The 22,809-nt window shown below is 43.1% G+C and overlaps 1 protein-coding gene across 6 annotated transcripts in view; it reads left to right on the top strand.

Moving 5' to 3' along the window:
- The first annotated feature begins 205 nt into the window (after nucleotides 1-205).
- DLGAP1 (DLG associated protein 1) overlaps nucleotides 206-22,809 on the top strand; it is an 833,306-nt gene continuing 810,702 nt past the window's right edge. For 3 of the 6 annotated variants that reach the window (XM_049698295.1, XM_033439361.2, XM_049698296.1), the window contains exon 1: nucleotides 206-762. The gene's annotated coding sequence lies outside the window, so the exon portion shown is untranslated. Of the gene's footprint in view, nucleotides 763-1,406; nucleotides 1,570-22,809 lie in introns of those variants that run through there. The other 3 variants (XM_004275937.3, XM_004275936.3, XM_049698293.1) reach the window with 2 other exon arrangements.

Below are 22,809 nucleotides of genomic sequence, written 5' to 3'. Positions count from 1 at the left end.
AGAAAGACAAACCCTCTGCCCGCCAACATGAGTTCCTGTGATAGTGTTGAGCGCTCCCGATGACAAGGTTGGGAACGAGAGCTGTCAGGTGAGGAGGGGCAGGTTCACTTCTCAGCGGACGCTGCGCCGGGGAACGCACGGGACACGCCCACTAACGCGCGGTCGCCTCGCGGTTCCTTCGAGGGGATGCGGGGCTTTCCCCTCTGTGTGGTGTGAGCGCACTTGCGGCCCGGACCTGAGCCGGCATCACCCGCAGGACGCCGGGCGCCTCCCTGCGGCCCGGGCGCACGTGCCAGGTCTGGGTCAGGGCTGGTGGCCCGCCGTAGTAGCCGGGGCGGGTGGGAGCGCTGGCTCCGGGCAGCGGCCGCCGCCCGCCCGCCGGCTCCCGCGGTTGGGCGGAGGAAGCGCGGGACTCCTCCTCCCCACCGTATTAACATGCACCCAGGGGCGGGTGACCAGCCCAGCCTCGCCGCCCCAGTCCGCCGCGTCCCGGCGCTCAGCCGCCGCGCCAGAGGCGAGCGCTGCGCTCCGCGCCCCGCAGTCCCGAGGACACTGCCTCTCTGACATCTCCGGCCCGGGGGAATCGGCGGCATCCGCGGCGGGAGCGGCCGTAGCCCCCTCGGCTCCTCACTCGAGTCCTTCCCATCGCCTCGCTGGGATCCTGTCCCGGCCACGGGGACACCTCTTTCGTCCTTCCTCCGAGGCTCGCGGGACCGACGGACGGCCGCGGCGACCGAGGGCCAAACTGCGGGCAGTGGCAAGGTAACGCCAGGCTGCTCCGGGGGCTGGGGCGTGCGCTCGCGGCGGCGGCCGCTGGAGCCCGGGCCGCCGCCACCGCCGCGGTCGCCGCGCGCTGGGCGGCTCTTGCCCGCCGCGCGGTCGCCGCTTCTGTCGCGGGCGGAGGGACTCCGGACTGGGCTCCCCTAGCCGCCGGCCGGCTTCTCCTTTCCCTTCCACCACCCGGGGCGCACTCCTGCGACCCCCGGGGGACTCCGGGAACCCGGGGACCGGCGCGCCCCTCTCCGGCGTGCGGTTCTCGCGGCTCCCCCCGGGGCCTGAGGAGAGGACGGATTTCTAATTGCGACAGGGTCCCGGAAGGGGGAGGGGAGGAGAACAACAGTCCCCGTCAGGTCCACCGGCCAAATTCCCACCCCTCCCCCCCCACCCCAACCCCCGATGCACCTTGCAGGGAAGGAGGGGGCTGCGCCCTGCAGGGCATTTCTCGACTGGCTCCTGGGTCTTTGGCGAGGCAAGTTGTTGCACTTGTTTTTTAGGTGACATTTTGGCATTGGTAGTGGAGACAGCCCCCTCCCCTGTGTGTGTGTGTGTGTGTGTGTGTGTGTGTGTGTGTATGTGTGCGTGTGCGCGCGCGCACGCGCGCGCAAGAGAGGAAACCAGGGAAGCAGAGACAAAGAGAGACAGAGGCACGCAGAGAGAGACCGAGATACAGAAAGAGAGACACACGGAGAGAACGGGGTCCAAGGGAGCGATCACGGGAGAGTCGACCCCCTCCCGCGGCCGAGGCCAAGGCCCATTCCCGGCCACTCGCGGCGCGGGCGGTGAGACCCGGTATTCAGCCAGCTGAACAGTCGGGGCTGAGCCAGGACCGGACCCGGACACCCCTCCTCCGGGCCGGGAGGGATAACAAATTGCACTTTCATTGGGCGGGCGGCCGCAGCTGCAGGCAGGACTTCGGGGGGCCGCGCGGAGATGGAGATCCTGCCTGCAGGGCTCGGGAGGCTGCGCCCCTCGCGGGAGGCGAGCCAGCCCAGCCTGGCGCAGGGGCCCCGGGAGGCAGTGGGAAGGGGCTGCTCAGGTGCCCGCGCCCGCGACACTGTCTGTTCCGGCACGCTGTTCCCACCCAGGGCTCTCAGGCTCGTCTCCCTCCCGGCCAGGAGGCTGCGGAATTTTCTGTCGGATAAGGGGAGGGGGTTTGAGGCAGCGAGGAGGCTGGGACAGGACCCTCCGTGGGCGGGGGGGGGGGGGGGGGCGCGGGCGGTGAGATGTTATCTCCTTTCTGGACTCCTGCGAGGCTGTCCCCTCTTGACCCCGTGAGCTTGGCTCTGTTCTTGAGAGATCGATGCCCCTTCTCCCCCACCCTCCACCCCCAGCATAACACATGAAGTTATGGAATTACAGTGATGAAAAACATATCATAAAAGTAACAATTCAAGGCAGATCTTTAGCTTTTAAAGTCTTCGAGAATGGCTTTGTAAACTGGTGATGGATCAGTCTGACTTGTAGTCAGATCCTGGGATGAGGAATGTTCAGAACTAGGACCAAATGCAAACATCTTGCAAATTATTTTTTTACCAGGAAGGAGCTAACTGCCTTTTGACGGTTGTTTATAGCCGAATTTCAGCTTCAGGAAGCAACTTTCTATTGGCCTAGGTAATTTTGCATGTGGAGCAGTAATCTTTATCCCAACTTGAACCAAAATGACAGGAAGGCAAGAGACGTTACAAGTATCCTAATCGATCTAATGTCAAAAGGAAAAAGTTGTCTTTGCTTACATTTTTAAAAAGGAGATCCAAAGTCATAAAGAAATATCGAATAACTTTGAAAAACATTTGAAATTTAACCGTTTAGGTTATGAAAACTACCCTTGGTTCAGAAAATTCATATTCTGGCATGAAATAGGAAAGTTCATAGAAATCTGGTGTCAGTGGCCTTGTTATTAATTTCCTTTGGGTGTATTAGTTCAGTTTAAAGTTGCTGCAGTAAAGTCACTTCCTTGAAATATTCCTAATTCTAGATCTAAAATTCCATGACTATTTAAAAAACAACAACTGACTCACTTAAGAGAAAGTATTAGCTACTTTGTATGAGAAGAGACCTGAATGCCTTCACAAATATAGGCTATTTTAAAAATTACATCTGCTATTTCTCTCTATATTTCTATCCCAAGGTTAGTTGGCTAAATAAAATATTTGATCTCAAAAATTATAGACTATATAAATATTGGCAAAATGAACTGGTAAACAGATTCTTTAAAAAATTATGAAGTAATTTTCTGACAAAACTCTTCAAGTCACACACTAGCAATTGTGCTTTGGGGGGGGGAATAATATTTGAGTTTTCCTTATGGGGAATTTTCATGGTTTAGAATGTGTAATTTCTCCTTCAATGTAAACTTCATTCTGCCAGGACTAAAACCTTGATATGAGTGATTATTGAAATCAAGACCTTCTTCTCAAAATATTATATAGCCAAGACCTTCTTCTCAAAATATTATGTAGCCCAAGCAGGGAAATAGCCTAAACTAACTATAAGTTGTTCTACTTTCTAAGTCTTTCTAAGTGTAAACGTCCTATTGAATCAAATTTGGAAATACAGATTGCATGCACTTTGATTTAACTTCTACTAGGTTATGTATGCCTTTGTTCTATATGGCTGTCTAGACTGATTAATTTTTATTTATTTTTTAGATTACTTTTTGTTGTTGTTGTTGTTTGGCTATGCAGCGTGGCTCGCGGGATCTTAGTTCCCTGACTAGGGATCGAACCCGACCCCCTGCAATGGAAGCGTAGTGTCCTAATCACTGGACCACCAGGGAATTCCCTAGATTGATTAATTTTTAAATATAAATTTAAAACTGGGAAGAGGGGAAATGAAGTTTTACTAACTACTCATTTAGAGAGTTGTAGCATAGTAACAGTTTCGTCTACAACTCAGTTGAGACAAGTAACATTCTTTGAAAAGCAACTTCTTCTGGAAACAAAGAGTTCAGTGTTCTGATTTTGATTTCATGTAATATTTCAAATTCAGAAAGAATAGTAATATGCCACCTAAATGTGTGTTTTCATAGTGAAGTTTCTATGACAGATTCACGTTATGGTATCTTCTGGATCGTTCCCACAAATGGTTCTACCCTTATTCAGAGCAGCTCTGCTCCATGCAGAAGGATCTGTTTCCTCTTAGGAAGCATTCCATTGGAAGACTGTCATGAAGATTTCATCTCTATAGAAACCGCCTTTGCCTCTCATGGTTAATCTAAGGAAACAATGTAGTTGTAAGTTCTTTTGTTTCTTTTTCTCCTTTATCCCGCTAAAGGAGCATCCTTAAAGCAGGGGCATCATGAAAGGACTTTTGAAAAATCTGAACACTTGTCTCCAATCCTCACCTCCCACACTTACAATCTATGCCTTACATCTATGAGATGATGTTTTCTTTGTACATTTTTGTTTTAAAGAAACACAATCACAAGAAGACCCTTTGTCTAGAATTCTAAAAATTTTGTGCCACAGATACACTCTGAGGTTCAGAAGCACCGCATCATATCTTGTGCATCTCTTATTTCCAGAAGATCCTCAGGGCTTGTGATTCTTCATTTTCAAAGAAAGGAATCATTTCTTCTTTGACTTTCTTCCTTCTTCTTCTTTTTTTTTTTTTTTAAATCATGGGGAATGTGTAGCCTGCTTCCTGTTACTCCCCAGCGAAGGTGACTTTCATTGTGTGGTCTCTCAGGTATTGCCAAAGATGTGGTTCCTAGGAAGGTCTAAACCATTTTTCTACCACAGAGGAGGATTTAGAACTAATCATCAGTCTTTCACTTTATTAAACATCCATTGACAACTCATTGTATGAGATACCAGGTACCAGTTCCTTTTCTTCTAACACATACCTCTTTGGCTTATGCAAAATGTATATTTGCTATGTATAATATACCATTAATGCATACCAAAAGTTATTACTTCTTTTTTTTTTTTGTAACCCTGCAACACACAAACCACCTGCTAAGGAAAACGTGTGGTTGAGGGCAGAAAAAATGGGCTGTGCATATAAGGTGGTTAAAATGGTGAATGGCTTTTCTTTGAGGTCTTTTCTTCCTTTCTCTGATTGCACAGAGGTTGGTATTGCATGTGAGCTGTGCTGACCCACAAATTTTACATCTTTTAGTCTAGACAATGGTAGGGCCAGACAGCTGGTGTACCAGTGAGAAACGAGATCTTCTCTGCCTTTATTGACCTAAGGTTTTTCCTGGATGGTGTTTACTGTTTTCTCCTTCCTGCAGGAGGTAATGATTACTGGGTAACAAGTGACAGCCCACTTGGGAGCCCAGCTCACACCCAGGAAACCCTCTGGATATGTAGGCACGGATCTTTGGCTCAGATCCTTGGGCCTTTTCTTTCCTGGGTAGGTGAGAACCCACATAGCGGGGGATATCATTGCCCAGTTTGGGGTTGTTGTGAGCTAGATATCAGTGCTCTGGGTCTTCTCTGAAGATGCAGACCCACCCTCCTCCTGGGATTTATTTGCCTGACACTATACTGTTCATTTTCACATTCATTTCTCATGGTTTGCTCCTCTGTTGTCATGGACAATTTCTGTACCTTCTCCCAACGTTTCTTGTCAGGTTTGTAAGCAACAGCACAAAAGCAAGCGTGAAGAGTGTGGTTTGGCCGTGTGTTAACTGCCCCATCCTGCCAGGACTTCTTAGGATTCAGCAGAGTGGTAGTCTCACTGGAGCCATGGATGAGCAATTAGGAGAGGAGGATTTGTGCTGGGACCTGAGTATCTCCTCGCTCCTGCATCCCTATCTGCACCGGGAGGGCTCAGAGGCATTTCAGTGGCTCCATCAGGCTGCTTGTGGGAAGGTCTCTCTCTCTCTTTCTCTCTCTCTGGGCGCATTTCCAGCTCTCCTGCTTTACTCCCCGACACGGTTTTGGCTAATTTGGAAACATCTGCTAGAGTAACTTCCCTTTTAATTCTACTACAGGAGAACGTTTATGAGTATTCTGATAGGAGGACTGACATTAACCCTCACTCTAACCTCCAGATTACGTCCTTGCCCTGGGGACCCTTGCTTTCTGGGTTTCAGTTTCAGTGGAAACTCAGTGTGATATCTTTTTCCGGGCTAGAAATTTCCCCTGGTAGATAGCATGGAGATTTCTTTGCAAGACACAGGCTGCCGTTGAAGAGGAAAATGGCATTTTGATCTTGTCTCAGACTTTGCAAACAGTTCTTCTTTGATATGATTCATCAGACTAGTCTAGCAAGAAGGCGCAAGGCACAGTCACTCTCCTCGAAGCTCTTTACCCAGACACTAACTCAGAAGCAAAGTCACCTTTTCTATCAGACAGGGGTGAGCTTTCCCACTTGGAGCTGGGAAGGGGCAACGGGGGAACCTTGAAGCAGTAACACATTTAGAAGTTTCCTGTGTGAACTCCCCGTAACATGTTTCTTACATTATTTCCATTTCCCTAGACCTCAGCTGAAAGGTCATTTAATCAGTGAAGCTGTCCGGTTGCAGGCAGCTTAGTTGCCTTGATACTTTTTACCGTGGTCCTTTTACAGTAAATAATGATGTCTTGACTTTTGTGATTATCTGATCGATTGTCTTCCCCGCTGAACTATGCATTCCATGAGATCAAGGACTAAAATAGCATGTTCACAAAGTATCACTGATGCCTAGCACAGCACCTGGGACTTAGTAAGTGGTCAGTAGACATTGACTGAGTGAATGAATGAATAATGAGTGCATGCAAATCTGTATTCCAACTGTGTAAGGACCGTAACTCTGAGGGTAGTATTACATGGCTTTTGCATGGCCCTCCTTGCAGTCTCAAACTCTGCATCCTTTGGTCCTAAGTTTCTTCTGATAACACCTGGTAAACACAGGGCTGATCCCAGCATGGCCAGCATGTGATGGGTTAGGTTGTGCTCTGTTTTCCAGCTACGGAAACTACAGTCTTCTGGTCAACAGAGGGGGGTTCTGAAATAAGATAAGGATTAAAAAAACAAAGCAATACAAACCCCTCCCCCCCCCGAAAAAAAACCCTCTTGCCCCTTTTCCTTTCTCCTCCTTCTCACTCAAGCATAGGAATAGCTTAACCACCCCACTTGCCTTTATCAGATTCCACCCCCTCCCCCGGCCCTTTGACGCTAAACACAAACTTCTTTCCCACCCTTTACCCCAAAGGATCAAGCACTCCTTCCTGTGTCTCCACTGAATCTGATGCACATTTATTTATTTTAAAACATCTATTGATTGACTGATCTGGCTGCATCGTGATTTATTTATTAGTTTCAGTGTGCGGGATCTTCTGTTGTGGCGCAGGGCTCTAGAGCTCACGGGCTCAGTAGTTGCGGTGGGTGGGTTTAGTTGTCCTGTGGCGTGTGGGACCTAAGTTCCCCGACCAGGGATCAAACCCAAGTTCCCTGCATTGTAAGGTGGATTCTTAACCAGAGGACTGCCGGGGAAGTCCTTCATGCATACTTATATTCCGTTTTCTCTTGATGTGCTCGTCAGCCTCTGTGAGACCATAAGCTCAAGGGATAACAGAGATAGGGGCTAGGAGAAGGGCAGCTGATGGAAGGGATGCAAATGTTCGCTGAGGATGGAAAGGTCGAATCAGATCACAGGGATGAGAGGTATGAAGTGGGAGGGGGAGAAGTGGCTACAGCTGACTTTCTTGCTGGGGGTTGATTTCTGTAGAGATACTTACTTAGAACCTGTGTGGGGTGGCTCTTGATCATAGGGGATGTTGGAATCTACCATTTTAAATTATATGGGTTCACAGCCTCCTTGGTATTTCCATGACTTTTTTATACTAGTTTCTGGCCAGGCAAGTAGTACATTCTGCCCGATCTACACTTCTGAGACACGGGAATGATGAGGTGTGGTGGGCCAGCGGCACGGGTGTGCTATCCTGCCCTTGCCCGTGCCCCCAGCTTTTAGATGTTACACCGCCGCTCAGCCTTAAAGATCTGCGAGGCAATGTAAGACTCAGCATGGACATGACCCATGTTTTTATAATAATGCATCATCATTTTTCTAGATTTGCCTCTCCTTTATCGGTAATTTAACATATTCTGCTTTGATGCTGAGAATACCAAGGGATTTAGATGATCCGTGGCAGGTATTTGGCATGGATATAGCCTTTCCAAGGACGGGCGAACAAGCAGATGAAATCGTATGATCTTCCTTGTATTCATGAGCATGGAGACTGTCGAAGTGCAAAATATAGTTCAAATCCTCGGGCAGCTGAAAATCGAACCCAAAGGAATGGGATCGTTTTGGAATGCTTCCTAAAGAGGACGGTCTTACGTTGGACTTGCCTAGATGGTAAGAGTTAAGTAGGAGGAAGGGATGACTTTTCAGATAAAGCAAAACTTTGACAAAGACATGGAGACGCAAACCAGCTCGGCAGATTGCTGGCTCAGGGAGATGGTCTTCTGCACCAGCTTCTCTAGTGCATTTTAATTAGACCTGGAAATGAATTGGACTGAGAGGGATGGAGGTACACTCTGGATGGTTTTACGGATGATTCAAGAATGTTTAGCATTGATAGGAGCATTGAAGGACTTTGTATAGACGGTGACGCGGAGAAGTGGCCTCTGGGACGGATGGAAGTGGATCGTCTGCCACCAGATGGGGACAGAGGGATGCCTTAGGGGACTGTTGTGCTAATTCAGGTATAAATGATGGGCTCCAGGGGGAGGGAAGTTGGAATGGGAGAAGAGAAGACATGAAATATTTTGGAAAATTTTCAAGTAATAGTCGACTCTTTTCTTTCTCTGTTACTGTGTACCTGTACGTCAAACTACTTTTTAGTTCTTCATTATAAATTGAGAATTACTTATTATAAATTGAGAATTACTGTTCTCATTATAAATTGAGAATTACTTCATTATAAATTGAGAATTACATTATAAATTGAGAACTAAAAAAACTACTTTTTAGTTCTTCATTATAAATTGAGAATTACTGAGAAATGTTTCAGCAACACAAAAAATTAAATATTACGATAAACACCCATGTACCCAGTCACTGCACACGCTGTTGGTACTCTCAGAGTCTCTCCAAACCTATCTCCCCTCAGTGGTACCCTGTACGCTGAATTTTGTGTTTATCATCGCCACACATTTCCTCATACTTTGCTAGGTATGTAGGTATATGTGTGTACTACACAGTAGAGTTTCGTTTTGCTGTTTTAAAACTCAATAAATAGGAACACCATGCTCTTTGTAGTTTTCTTTACCCGACTTTAATTGATTACTCTTTTGTTGATATGAATAGGTATTACTTATTCATTCTTACTACCCTGTGGTATTCCGTTGTATAATATATAGTGATTAATATATTGATGGACATTCTATTTATTTTCCAACAAGGCTGCTATTAATGTTCATACACACATCTCCTTGTGTTAACAAAGGACCTTTCCTTAGGCTATATTCTTAGGAGAACTGTAGGAAGGATTTGTACCTTCTCATTTAGCAGGTAATACCAAATTACCAAAAAGAGTTTTGTCCATTTATCCTCCCACCAGCCATCTATAAGAGCTCCTTTGGTTCTGTATCGTTGTCAACACTTAGTGGTGTATGTTATTTTTTGCCAGCCTTCGGGATGTGAAATTTTATCTCCTTGCAGTTTTAACGTGTTGTTTCCTGACTGCTAATGTCGTTGACCGTTTTGTTCCTCTCTTAACATTCAGATTTCTTTGGAATGTGTAGGCATACATGTTGTCCGCTCTCCCACTGCGTAAAAGGACTCATTGATTTGTAAGAGTTATTTATATATTCTGGATATCAAGAGTTTTTTCTGTAATTTCATTCCAGAAATGAAGCTCGTTTCAGTGGGCTTCTCCCGACTGGTGGCTTGTCTTTTCTTTTTTAGGACATCTTTGGGTGAAAAGATTCTTTTGAAAATTTAAAATAGATGCATTTTTGATTATTCTTGTTATGGGATAGATACCTTGTTTTAAGAAATCTTTTCCATTTCTAAGTGGTAAAAGTATCACCCTTTTATATCTCATAAACTATTAAAGTTTTATTTTCACATTTAGTTCTTCATGACTTTCTTATCAAAGGTTATTTTATAAAGCCCTTAATTACACTCCAAATTTGGGCACGGCATCTGACTTCTCTTGGTCTTAATTTCTTCCTCATGAAGTTAGATTTTGGAGCAGTTGTACCGTATGGATTCTGCTGCCGCCCCTCCACTTCAAGATTCCATCATGTTATGTCGGGAATGCACAGAGTCTTTTAATGGAACTTCTTGCCTCCAGGGTCTCCTTCTGATTCAACTTGCATCTAGATGTACTTTTCTAGAGACCTATCAAAGTCACTGTGAGACTCCTCAAACTCTGACCTTGAGACCATGAGGGCAGCAGCCACGACCATTTTTACTTCCCTGCATCCCCCAGACTCGAGCACAAACCTGGAATATGGTTGGTTGGTCCTCAGATGTGTGAGTGAGAGAAGGCACAGCTGGCTCCCTTCGTGGCTCAGCTCCATTTCTTTTTCTTTTTTAAGTGTTTATTGAAATATAGCTGCTTTACAATATTGTGTTAGTTTCAGACGTACAGCAAAGTGATTCAGTTATACATGTATTTTACGTATGTATATAAAAAATACATATATATACACTTTTTAAGATTCTTTTCCTTTATAGGTTATTACAAGATATTGAGTAGAGTTCCCTGTAGGAGTTCCCAGTAGGTCCTTGTCGTTTATCTCTTTTATATACAGTAGTGTGTATATGCTAATCGCAAACTCCTAATTTATCCCTCCCTCCCTCCATTTCTTAGTCTCTTACATCAGAACTCTTCTCCACCATGACCACCTCTGCTTGTCAGGACTGTGCTATTCTAGCCCTTCTTTCCTCTTCCTTTGTTTCTTTTTCCTTCATGTATTTAAATTCTGTCGAATTGACAAATGACCAGCAGCACATTCTCCTCGGGCCAGGAGAAGAGGAGTCTGGCATTTTCTCTTCCCTTCATGTCCTTCTGTACAGTTTGAGTGTTTTACCAAGAGCAAGAATTTCTTTTAAAATCATTGTTTCAATGCTTCCTCTATCCTTCAAGGCCCAGTCAAATCTCACCTCTCACGTGAAGCATTTTATGACTGTTCCAGCCCAGGGTAAACTGTCCTCTGAGTTCCAGTTGCATTTTTCTGAATCATTTACTTTATGACTTACATTTTAAACATTTCATGTGAGCACTGCTAGATTTTAAGCTCCTTCAAGTGATGAATTGGCTAATGTGGTTTTTGTCTGTCTTCTAGGCCTAAACCCAGTAGCGTGTTTTTTTTTTTTTAGGAGGTGACAGCTGCTTTCTTGATGATTGTAAATAGTTATTGGAGATGGCCTGGGCCGAGTGGAGACGTGGAGTGTGAGGACATTGGGAATAGTGACATTACTGGAACATGTAAGGATCTGGAATGAGAGGCTGAATTGTGGTGATAAAAATTTGAGGTCTGTTTTGGTTATGTTGATTTTTGATATGACCCTGTCCCATCAGCAACTTGGGAAACATTAAACCTGCGTTTCAAGAATTGATAAAGATTTGAGGTGTTGATTAGGGTGTTCTCTGCTGGAAGCCGATCATTAGATTCAGGATACTAGCAGCTGTTTCTATGTCCCAGACAGGAACCTGACTCCTCACCACCCCCAGCCCTGATTCTACTATTCTGATATCTAACGAACTAGATGACTTTGGGCAAGTTCATTCATTTGTCGGAGTTCAGTTTCCTCACGTGAACAAGGAGGATAACTAAACTTACGTATCAGAGGTTTTGAAAGGACTCAGTGGGCCAGCCTTTGTAAAGTATCTCGCTCAATGGTGGGCTTATGGTGGGCAAATAATAAATGCTGTTATTAACAATACATTTTTATCTGCAAGAACTCATCTGCCAACCCGCTTTTTATAACAGAGTAGCACCTTGGTTTAAAAGGTGCTATTTTAAAAGAATTTAAAAATTATTTAGTCATGAAAGATTTTTTTTCTCCCAGCGAAAATTCCTAGATCTGCTTTCATTTTCCCTAATTATCTGATGACAGTGAGAGCAGTTCACTGAACAAGTGCAATCATAGCTAATAATTATTGAGCAGCCCTGGTCTTTGGACTCCGGCAGTAGTGCCTTTAGGCTCCGTAGGCTGCATTTACAGGGAAAGAGGCTCACAGCCCCTACAGTTCAGCGCTGTCTGACGTGGTACCATATGCTGTGAGCAGAGTACAAAAGAAATCAAAGTCATGTCTTCCTCCCCAAGGAAGATTTAATTATGAAAAAATTAATGCAGCTAAAGCAACGTGCAAAGTGTACATTTTAATTTACTCTGGGCAGAATGCTTATTTATGAAGGCAAGATGGGATATGGAAAAGGTCTCTAGGCTAATCAGAAAGAGGCAGTTATGCTTGACCCTTGCAGAGGAGCATCTCTTAACGGTCACGGTGAGCCCCAGGGCCATTGTACTTTGGCAGGTGGGGCACTCGTCTTCTGATTGCATCCGTGTTTTTCTGCTGCCTGTGGCTTATCTTCTGCCTCCGAGTCATGTGTCTTCACGCAGCTCCCAATGAAGACTCAGCTGTGTCTTCACAGCTTCTCTCTTAGAAGGGGCTCAGCAGATAAAAACCAATACTAAACAGAACGAGAACTTTACTGATTATTAAATGGGAAAATTCCATTGTTTTTTCATTAAGGGAATGGTTTCTGGGCAGTTACATCTAGATTACTTGGGTTTTGTAGGATTTTTATCTGTTACAGCAGCATGATATTTCATGTCTGTGATTTAGGTTTAAAACCGCATACACCCAAATACAAAATACTTTTTCACGTCCTTAATCTCATATCCTTACTTCTTTCAGGGAATCCTCTTGGGTAGAAATGTTGGTACGCATAAACTGGCTTGAGGTGCTCCAAAGAGAGCTGATAAACACACATTAAATGTGAGAAATGTTGGCAGTACTAATTTACCAAGAGGTTGTGTTCCATAGTTGTGCTTATAAGCTGATTATTTTTGGACACCCAACAGAATTATCCCATAGAAATTATGTATCTGATAGTGGCTGGCTTCTAAAGTGAAATTTGTAGAGTCCTTTTTCACCCATTTTCTATAAGCAAATGAGTTTATTATAATGAAAACCACAGTAGCTATCTAAAATTCCGGACCCTCTATCTATGAAAAAAAGGAATTCTCAGTTGTGACTAGGAACACATACCACCCTTTCTGCCACAGAATTAGGAAGTCTCTTGCTCTTCCAGGGGTCAGGTGCTGAACCATGTTCAGGCAACAGCCGCTGCTAACACGGCAGTGTGATTTCCCCTTGATCCAGGAGCAGACTGGTGAGGGGATGAGGGAACCAAGAGGCTCACTGATGGGCACTAATAATTGTTAACGAGCTACATTTATATAAACCACTTCTCTTTATTTGAATATTTGAATGAAAGAAGAAAACTCTAGTATAGCTCAATTATCCATATTATGTCCTGCACTGAGAACCAAGGTATGTAGGTGATTTCTAAGTCAGATATCGATAAGGGAGTGATGGGTAGAAATGTATTCCTTTGTACTTAGTTCATTTTTCCAGATCTTTATTTTCCTATGCATTTCAGATCCTAAAGATGCCCACAGTTGGATGATAGGAATTACTGATTCATTCATTCATTCAACTAACAGTTTATTGAGTAACTGGTACATGCCAGGCACTATTCTAGGTACTTTGAATTTGGTCCTGAGCAACAGCAAGAACGAAAGACAAAAGGCATCCCCTGTGGAGTTTACGTTCAAGTGCGAGGAAACAGACAGCAAACAATAAACATGAGACTTCTTTTCGCGCGTTAGAAGGAATAACAACTATGAAAAAAATAGAACCAGATGAGAGGGATTATTGAAGTACCGTTCTTTGATAGATTTCCAGTATAGAAGGAAATGAGCTTTTTTATTATTTTAATTTATTTAAAGACTTTAAAAAAATAAATTTTTTTTTTATTTATTTATTTTTGGCTGCGTTGGGTCTTTGTTGCTGTGTGCGGGCTTTCTCTAGTTGCGTTGAGTGGGGGCTACTCTTTGTTGCGGTGCATGGGCTTCTTATTGCGGTGGCTTCTCTTGTTGCGGATCATGGGCTCTAGGTGCACGGGCTTCAGTAGTTGTGGCACGTGGGCTCACTAGTTGTGGCTCATGGCCCTAGAGCGCAGGCTCAGTAGTTGTGGCACACGGGCTGTGGGATCTTCCCGGACCAGGGATCAAACCCGTGTCCCCTGCGTTGGCAGGCAGATTCCTAACCACTGCGCCACCAGGGAAGTCCAAGCTTTTTTTTTTTTAGTTTTTAAATTCAGACCTTCTCTTGAAAGGTTCTAGCTTTGGCATTTGACAAGGCTCTTGGAGAGGTGTGGGGTGATGTTCACTGCTGTGTCATTCTTTTATCCTTTCTGTCTTAACAGCAGTCTGTATACTTTTCAGATATAGTATCTACCATATTGCATTGTAGCTGCTTGTGGTTTTTAATCTCCTGCTAGATTATGCACTGTAACGACATAGGGCATGCTTCTTAAGAACATATCCCTGTAATAATACTGCTAGTAATAATCATAGTTATTATATATCTTACTGAATGCTTTCTACGCGCTAAGTGTATTATGCCACCCCTAAGTAGAAAGTGATATCATGCTTTAGAGAATATATTCTCAGACTGCAGAACTGTCATGGATAGAGCTGATCATTGAACTGAGTTCTGTTAGCACCCGCCTCTGTACCCCTCTGGTGCCTAACCCAGTGCCTGGCATTTGGTTGGCATCCAAGAAATATGGAGTGAAATGGGAATCAAGTAAGTGACCATATTGTGAACCTGATAACTCTCAGAAATGTGTCTCCAGCTGCCTACAAGATATGTACCCTCTGGTTTTCAATTGTTTCACTTGACAGCATAGCTGGCCCAGGAGGTGGTTATTTGGAAATTTCTCGAAATGACCCTTGTTTTATTTTTCTTGAATTCCTTCCTTCTGTTTCCACTCATCTCATTTGTGGAGACCTTGATGGAAATAGAAATACTTCTGCTAAAATCATAACCCTGTAGTGTGAAGGTAAAGCTTTTTGTTGTGTAACGTCTGTTATGTGAGGGAATGTCCACATATCCTTTTTCTGAGTTTTACCTTGCTGCTGACTGGTGCCTGTTCTGATGGGCTCTTTCAGGACGTAGGTGTTTCAGTGGCACCAGGAACCAAGGGCCTCCATACATTGTGTTTGGCTCACCTTCCACTTTCCACCTGCCTCTTCCCACTTGTCAGAGAAATTCTGTGTGACAGAGGTGAGTCTCTGCGGAACCTTCTGAGGGTGGGACCATCTGCTTGCTCCGAAGAAAGTCAGTTCCTTCTTTCCAGGAAAGGGTCTGTCAGCTGTAGGAGAAACGTTAGCTTCTTTTTTTTTTTTTTATCTTTTAACATCTTTATTGGAGTATAATTGCTTTACAGTGGTGTGTTAGTTTCTGCTTTATGACAAAGTGAATCAGCTATACGTATACATATATCCCCATATCTCCTCCCTCTTACATCTCGTCTCCCTCCACCCTCCCTATCCCACCCCTCTAGGTGGACACAAAGCACGGAGCTGATCTCCCTGTGCTATGCAGCTGCTTCCCACTAGCTATCTAGTTTACATTTGGTAGTGTATATATGTCCATGCCACTCTCTCACTTCTTCCCAGCTTACCCTTCCCCCTCCCCGTGTCCTCAAGTTCATTCTCTAAGTCTGCATCTTTACTCCTGTCCTACCCGTAGCTTCCGCTTCCCATCGAGTAATCTGTTGGAAAGGACATTTAGAGCATCCCTCCAAGACAAAGCAGCACACACACAGGTGACACCGGCAATAAAGACAGAATTTAGGGAACACAGTGAACGAACCCGACACACCTTTGGCAACATTCAGATAAGGACTTTAATGGCAAGTGGGAAAAAAAAGATGTTAGATTGTCCTCCTAAGAAATCCCAGCAGAAAAGTGCTCATTGGCTGTTGGGATTCTTTGCGATTGAGCCTGATGGAATTAAACACTTCGGTCTGTTTAAACAGACATGGATAAATGAACACTGTTGTGTCCTTAACTCAAGTGCAAGGTAATTCAAGTGGCCTATAAAATACTAGCATGCTGCTGTAGTTTTTTTTTTTAACTTTACTTTTTTAAGAAAAAGGCAAGTTGACTGTATGCATCTCTATCTCAAATAAATATTGGTACGGGATGTTTGGCTCATGTAAGTTATCAGAAGCTGAAATGAAGATGGACATACGTCAAACTGGTAGAACAGTGAGCACCCTTTATAAGGTCCCTGCTGCCATAGTGTCACAGAAAACAAACGCATTTTATAAGTGCAGTGTCTTCCATCTTTCTTTGCGTGTTTCTACATGTATTATTTCTGACACTCTTGTTTGGGATTGCTTTACGTTCCTTATGTAAAATAAATTTGAGTGTTGAATTGCCTAGGGCATAAACTTAGTGAAAGTTCTAGAAAGGTGCTAGTAAAAGTAATGTAGTAATAGTAATACATTAATTTCTTGAAGAGAGGAAATATATGGCCAAAGGCTTGGCAAGTTTTCAATCTACGAGTGTCCTACCTTGAAACTGAAATTCAATTTTTTTGATATTAGACACGTTCTTAAAATTATATACACATGTATGGAGTGCACATGACTCAAAACGTTTTATTAGAACTTATATCATTGAAATTGAGTCGTCTGCCTCACATAGCCATATATGTTTAGGTGTAAAATGGAAGGATAACTAATCTTTTCTAAGTTTTTTTTTTTTTTTTTTTGCGGTACGCGGGCCTCTCACTGTTGTGGCCTCTCCCGTTGCGGAGCACAGGCTCCGGACGCGCAGGCAGAGCGGCATGGCTCACGGGTCCAGCCGCTCCGCGGCACGTGGGATCTTCCCGGACCGGGGCACGAACCCGTGTCCCCTGCATCGGCAGGCGGACCCTCAAACACTGAGCCACCAGGGAAGCCCTCTAAGATATTTTATTCCATCTGCCTGGAATTTTGCTCCCTCCCTCTTCCCAACTTGTTTTGCACATGACTGTTTTTTTTTCTCATTAATGCCACTCTTTCCCACCATTTGCAAAGTAGTTCAACTTATCACCATATTCTCTTCCCAGCATCCTGGTTAGCATAGAGATTCTTAATAAATATTTGTCGGATATTGCTTCCTAATAAATATTTATCCAAAGAATGAATGTGAATGAAGTTCTCAATGACTTAACTTTTTTTTTATAATAATGAGGCATCTTTGAACCATTATTTACGTCACATACCACCTGACGTGAAACATAAACAAAACCAAGATCATACAGCATGACTTGTTCCATTAGTTATTGTTAACTGTTCAATTATTCAGTAATTCTGATTCATTCTAATTCATTGTCCTTGCATTCAAGCATCTCGCTTGGCTAGAATGTTCCAAGAGATTTGATTACTTTCCCTATAAGGTTGCATTAAATATCTGTGTCAATGTTTCAGTTCATCGATATTCTTCATAAAATTTCAGAAAGGAACCAGTCCATCTGTTCCTAGAGCACTGTCATTCCTTGGCAATTTTATTGGATTTTCCTCGGGGCTGCTTTATCGTTGTTTTGGAAAACTTGTTTTTCTTCTAAGTCCTGGCAGTGTGAATGGAGAAAACCAACGTCTTCCTTCCATTGTTAGTGATTTCTCCTTTGTTTCCGAAAGATAAATCGAGCCTTCTATGATGGTTTATAAATTTTTGATGATGTTACCTAAACACTTTATTGGTATCAATAAGATTTTGACTGAGCAGGAGCTGTAAGTGCTTCAGTTAAACATATCCATTACTGGACCCCATGAAGAGTTTAAGCCCATAGGATATTTGTCTTTCTCTGTCTGAGTTACTAGGTCCATCCATGTTGCCACAAATGGCATTATGTAGTTGTTTTTTTAAAAAAATTTTATGGCTGAGTAATATTCCATTGTATGTTTATACCACATGTCAGTCATTTTTTTAAAAAAATTGTTTATTTTAGGCTGCGTTGGGTCTTTGTTGCTGTGTGCAGGCTTTCTCTAGTTGCGGCAAGTGGGGGCTACTCTTCGTTGCTGTGTGCAGGCTTCTCATTGCATTGGCTTCTCTTGTTGTGGAGCACGGGCTTCAGTAGTTGTGGTACGTGGGCTCAGTAGTTGTGGCTTGCAGGCTCTAGAGCTCAGGCTCAGTAGTTGTGGCGCATGGGCTTAGTTGCTCTGTGGCATGTGGGATCTTCCCGGACCGGGGCACGAACCCGTGTCCCCTGCATCGGCAGGCGGACCCCCAACCACTGCGCCACCAGGGAAGCCCTGAAATGTTTCTTTTAGCTGAATTTCCAAATTAATTTGTTTGATGTCTTGCCCTCGTGACCTATTAGATGAAGTTCAACTCTGCAGTATGGCATTTAAGGTCTCTTATGACCTGGTCAGGTATACTTTCCCGGCCTTAACTCTTTAATTTGTAATTTTTATACAATTTTAAGGTTATTTTCTATTTACAGTTATTACAAAATATTGGCTGTATTGCCCGTGTTGTACAATACATCCTTGAGCCCATCTTACACCCAGTGGTTTGTGCCTCCCCTCCCCGACCCCTATATTGCCCCTCCCCCATCTCCCCACTGGAAACCACTAGTTTGTTCTCCTTATCTGTGAGTCTGCTTCTTTTTTGTTATATTCACTATTTCGTTGACTTTTTTAGATTCCACATAGAAGTGAGATCATCCGGTGTTTGTCTTTCTGTCTGACTTATTTCACTTAGCATAGTGCCCTCCAAGGCCATCCATGGTGCTGCAGATGCAGAATTTCATTCTTTTTTATGGCTGAGTCATATTCCATCATATATATATATATATATAGAGAGAGAGAGAGACACACACACACACACACACATACATCTTCTTTATCCAGTCTTCTGTTGATGGACATTTAGGTTGTTTTCATGTCTTGGCAATTGTAAATAGTGCTGCTATGAACATTGAGGTGAATGCATCTTCTTGAATTAGTGTTTTTGGTTTTTTCAGATACATACCCAGAAGTGGGATTGCTGAGTCATATGGTGGCTCTATTTTTAGTTTTTTGAGAAACCTCCATTCAGTTCTCCATAGTATCTCAGTCTTAACTCTCAATCCTCCACCTCACGTATGTAGTTGTATGCTTCAGGCTGCCTTATATGTAACTCCTCAAATCATGTTATCTCTTATCACGTTTCTGTCTCTGTGTGGCCTCTGTGGTTTCCTCGTCTTGGTTTGCCCTTACTTACTTTTCTGCCTGGCAGACATCTAAGCATTGCTCAGGGTGGCTCAAGTTTCCCTCCCACAGCTTCCCGGGAAGTTTTACACACCACTTCCTCTGGTTCCAACAGTATCTTATGTGTACTTACTACAACGTAGTGTAAGACTTCGCTGCCATGCTGGTCTCTTCATGAGCTGGTTGAGAAGAACTGACTTCTTGCAGGACCAACAGAAGAAACATTCATCCCCCAGATAAGTGGAGAATTGGGAACACCAGACGATGCTGTTGGAACAAATGGAAAGCATGTGGGTCCCAGGGTGGGTGAACTGGGTGATGGAGGCCCAGTGGTATGAGAGTGATGTACAGACTATTTCTATAATCTGGACAGATTCAGGAAAAATGAAGGTTTGGGAAAAAAGTTCAAAAACCAGATTATAGCTCAAAAAACAAAGTGAGAGAGAGGAAGAGTTAGCGTGACTGTTATCTTTTCTTGCTTAGCCAATCACTCACTACAAAACTTAGTGATACAAAAAAACCATTTTATCACGCTGACAGATTCTGTGGGTCAAGAATTCAGACAGGACATAACACACTTGTTGGAGAGACGTGTGTAGATGAGTGTCTGTGACATAAAGCAGCAGAGGAAAATGCTGTTGTATAGGGACATGATGCTTTGGGGGGGAAGGCACCTGCTTTAATTCCTAAAATAGAAAATAGTATGGAGAAGATGATGGAAGAGATACCTTTGGGGTTGGGCTCTGTAGGAGATGTCTCATAGCCAGGCTCAAGTTCAAGGGCTGGGTGAGGAAACAAAATGGGTAAACGTGTTTAGATAGTGGTGAATAATTTGTGATGGTTGGAATGAAAGGTGTGTGGCAAGATATACATTGTAGAGAAGCTTTGGGACATAAACTAAAGAGCTTAATTTAATTTATTATTATATGCAGCAAAAGATATTGACTTTGTTGTTTTCTTTAGCAGAGCTTACTTTCTAGGGCCCCACCAGACTTTGATACTAGCATATACTAGAAATGTCTGAAGAAGGAATAGGTGAGTCAAGTAGGTGGGTGTAGGGATTTGTGTCGCCAGATCTCTTAACAAGTAAGATGCTTTCAGGTTCTGTTGCGATTATAGATTAAATTGTCAAAGAGATAAAGAGTATCGTTGCCCTTGGCTCACCAGGGACCTTTCAGAATAGGTGCTTACTTGGTTGTGACAGGGAAGGAAGGTCTGTGAGGGCTGCTCTATCTACAGTGGCTAGAATAATGTCTAGTATATTTATAAAAATCAGATTAACAAATGAAAATGAGAATTTTTGTACGTGTCTCAATCGGTCTATGGACCCATTTTCCTTTAACCTCTTCAAAAACAAGGTATTCCTGCTGGAACTTCGTGGTTTTCAGAAGTTTTGGCTTGGTGCTTGATTTCTACAAGCTATTTGAATACTTTTTGTTAACAGTTGATTATTAGGTTAAAAAGTTGTTCCTGAGAGGAAACTTAAAATTAGGTAGAATTATACTATGCTGGAACAGAAAATGTTTCCAGAGAGCTTTGCCCCACTTCTGATGCTTTATTACAGATGAATAAGTTGAGGTCTAGAGAAGTTAAGTGACTTTAACCACAGTCATCTAACTGGTAAATGTTGAAGCCAAGAATAGGAGTTGACTTCTAATTGACGGTTGGTATTATTTCCATTGTGTAAAGCTGCACGCCACTTTGATTTTCAAGTCAAATCTTAGCTTGAACTGTAGGAGAAAAAAAAAATCTCCATCTGCCTCTGCTAAATTCCCAGAGGGAAGTTTAAATCCTAGGGTGGCAGAACTCAGGAACGGAGAGGAAATTAACATTGTGTTTAGTTAAATAAGTGAGTGTTCAGAACAGACACATGCGGACACGTGTACATTTTTCTTGCGGGTTTGTTTTCAAGAATTAAATTCAGGTAGACTGGATACTGCCTAAGGTAGAAGGCTTGGAGATTTATACAATTATAAGAATATTCCGTAGAAAAACCCCAAGAGATTGTTCCTTACGACCTGTATTTTCAGGTTGAAAGAAGAAGATCCTCAGAGAGATTAAGTGACATGTCCAAGGTCACAGAACAATGAGTGACTCTTACAGAAATGGAAATCAGAACTCTTAATTTGGGAGAAGTGAATATTGCTTTTCAGGTGTAAAATGTGTAGCCTTAAAGGAAATATTTGGGTTTAAAGTGGTGTATTTAAAAAATATTTTAATCGTTAAATGTCTATTTATAATATGAAACATAACAGCTTAACACATCCCACAAACATGACGTCCACGTACAGGAAGAGCCTCATCACCAGCCATGAGATGCTCCCCATGCCCTCGGCTTCCTACGTTCGGTCCCCATCCTCCATCCTCCGCAGTGAACTACTCTGTGGAGCTTTCCTCTCTGTATTCTCTGTTCTTTATTCTTTGACCATTGTATGCATTATTGCTAAAAATCTATTTCTTAAAAATTGTGCTTGCTTTTGAACTTGATCAGAATGGCAGCAAAGTGTTCGTATTCTTCTGCACCTTGCTTTTTCTATCCAGCGGTATGCTCTGAAGATCCGGCCACGCTGACGGACATGGTCAATCTGTTGCAGTGATGTGCAAACTCCAGCTATGCACAGTTCATTCATCTCTTCTCTCATTTTTGTGTATTTGGTTTATTTGACAGTCGCTTTTGTTTGTTTGTTTTTGCTGTCACCAACCAGGCTGCCACAGACGTTCTTAGGCATGTCTCGTGATAAATCTCTGGGAAAGGCTGGGCTGGGCAGTGTCCCACCTTTTCAAGATGATGCCCAGCTGTTTTGTAAAGTGGCTGTGCCACTTGGGACTCCCACCAGTAGCATCTCAGAGTCCCCAGTGTTCTAAGTCCTTGCCAACACTTAGTGTCACCAGCCTTCTTAATTTTTGCCAATCTGGTGGGTGGATATTAGCATTCAAAGGTGGTTTTTATTGTGATTTGGGGTCTAATATTTTTCTGTTAGAAATAAATGGACAATATTGCAAGGGGATGTCAGAATAAGACATTTTATAAATACTCACTTTAGGCAAAATGACTAAGAAAAACAACACAGTCACATGAAGAAAGTATAAAGTGCGAGAAGAGAGATATTTTCGCACATTTAGCGTGATGGGTGTTGATATATTCAGCAATCACACTTTCATGTTTGTTAATATTTAATGATAATCTTGAATTAATTAAGTGAAGTTCAATTTATTCATAGTCATTCATTTTATCCTGATGTTTTAACTCATCCTGGAAGAGAATATAGTAAGGTGGGATTTATATATATATATATATATACACACACACACATTAACATTTATACATATGTAAATGACTCAGGATGAAATCATATACTGACCTGAATAGATTACATTGCAAGGTTTACAGAAGTAATAACACTGTAACTCTTTGGGCTGTTTTGAGATTTTCACCGTTTAATTTTTTTAAAACCCTCTTAGATCCTTGGTTGAAAAGTGTCCTGCCCGTGCTTATTATTTGATGACCCCAGTGATGTGACCCAGGCTCTCTTGGTTCATGTTATAGACTGGTTTCTACCCCAGTGGGATCTGACCAGGTAGCACCAACTTCCTGTTTTAATGTGATGGTAAAATTATGGAATCCCTGGTACCCATTTCTACCCTCCACTGATCAAGTAAGAGCACTTTTGCTATAATAACTTGTTACCAAAGGTAGATGATCAAACTCAGAGAAGTGGAACATCTTTTGATAAAGATCCAATAAATGCCCAAAGTTAAATGAGTTTTAATAAATGTCTCCCTCTGTGAGCACAGATCTGCACAGTTTATATTCCTGTT

The sequence above is a fragment of the Orcinus orca genome, chromosome 15 (genome assembly GCF_937001465.1).
Source record: "Orcinus orca chromosome 15, mOrcOrc1.1, whole genome shotgun sequence".
Lineage (NCBI taxonomy): Eukaryota > Metazoa > Chordata > Mammalia > Artiodactyla > Delphinidae > Orcinus > Orcinus orca.
Note: the sequence above shows the minus strand (reverse complement) of the source record. Positions and strands in the feature narration are given on the sequence as shown.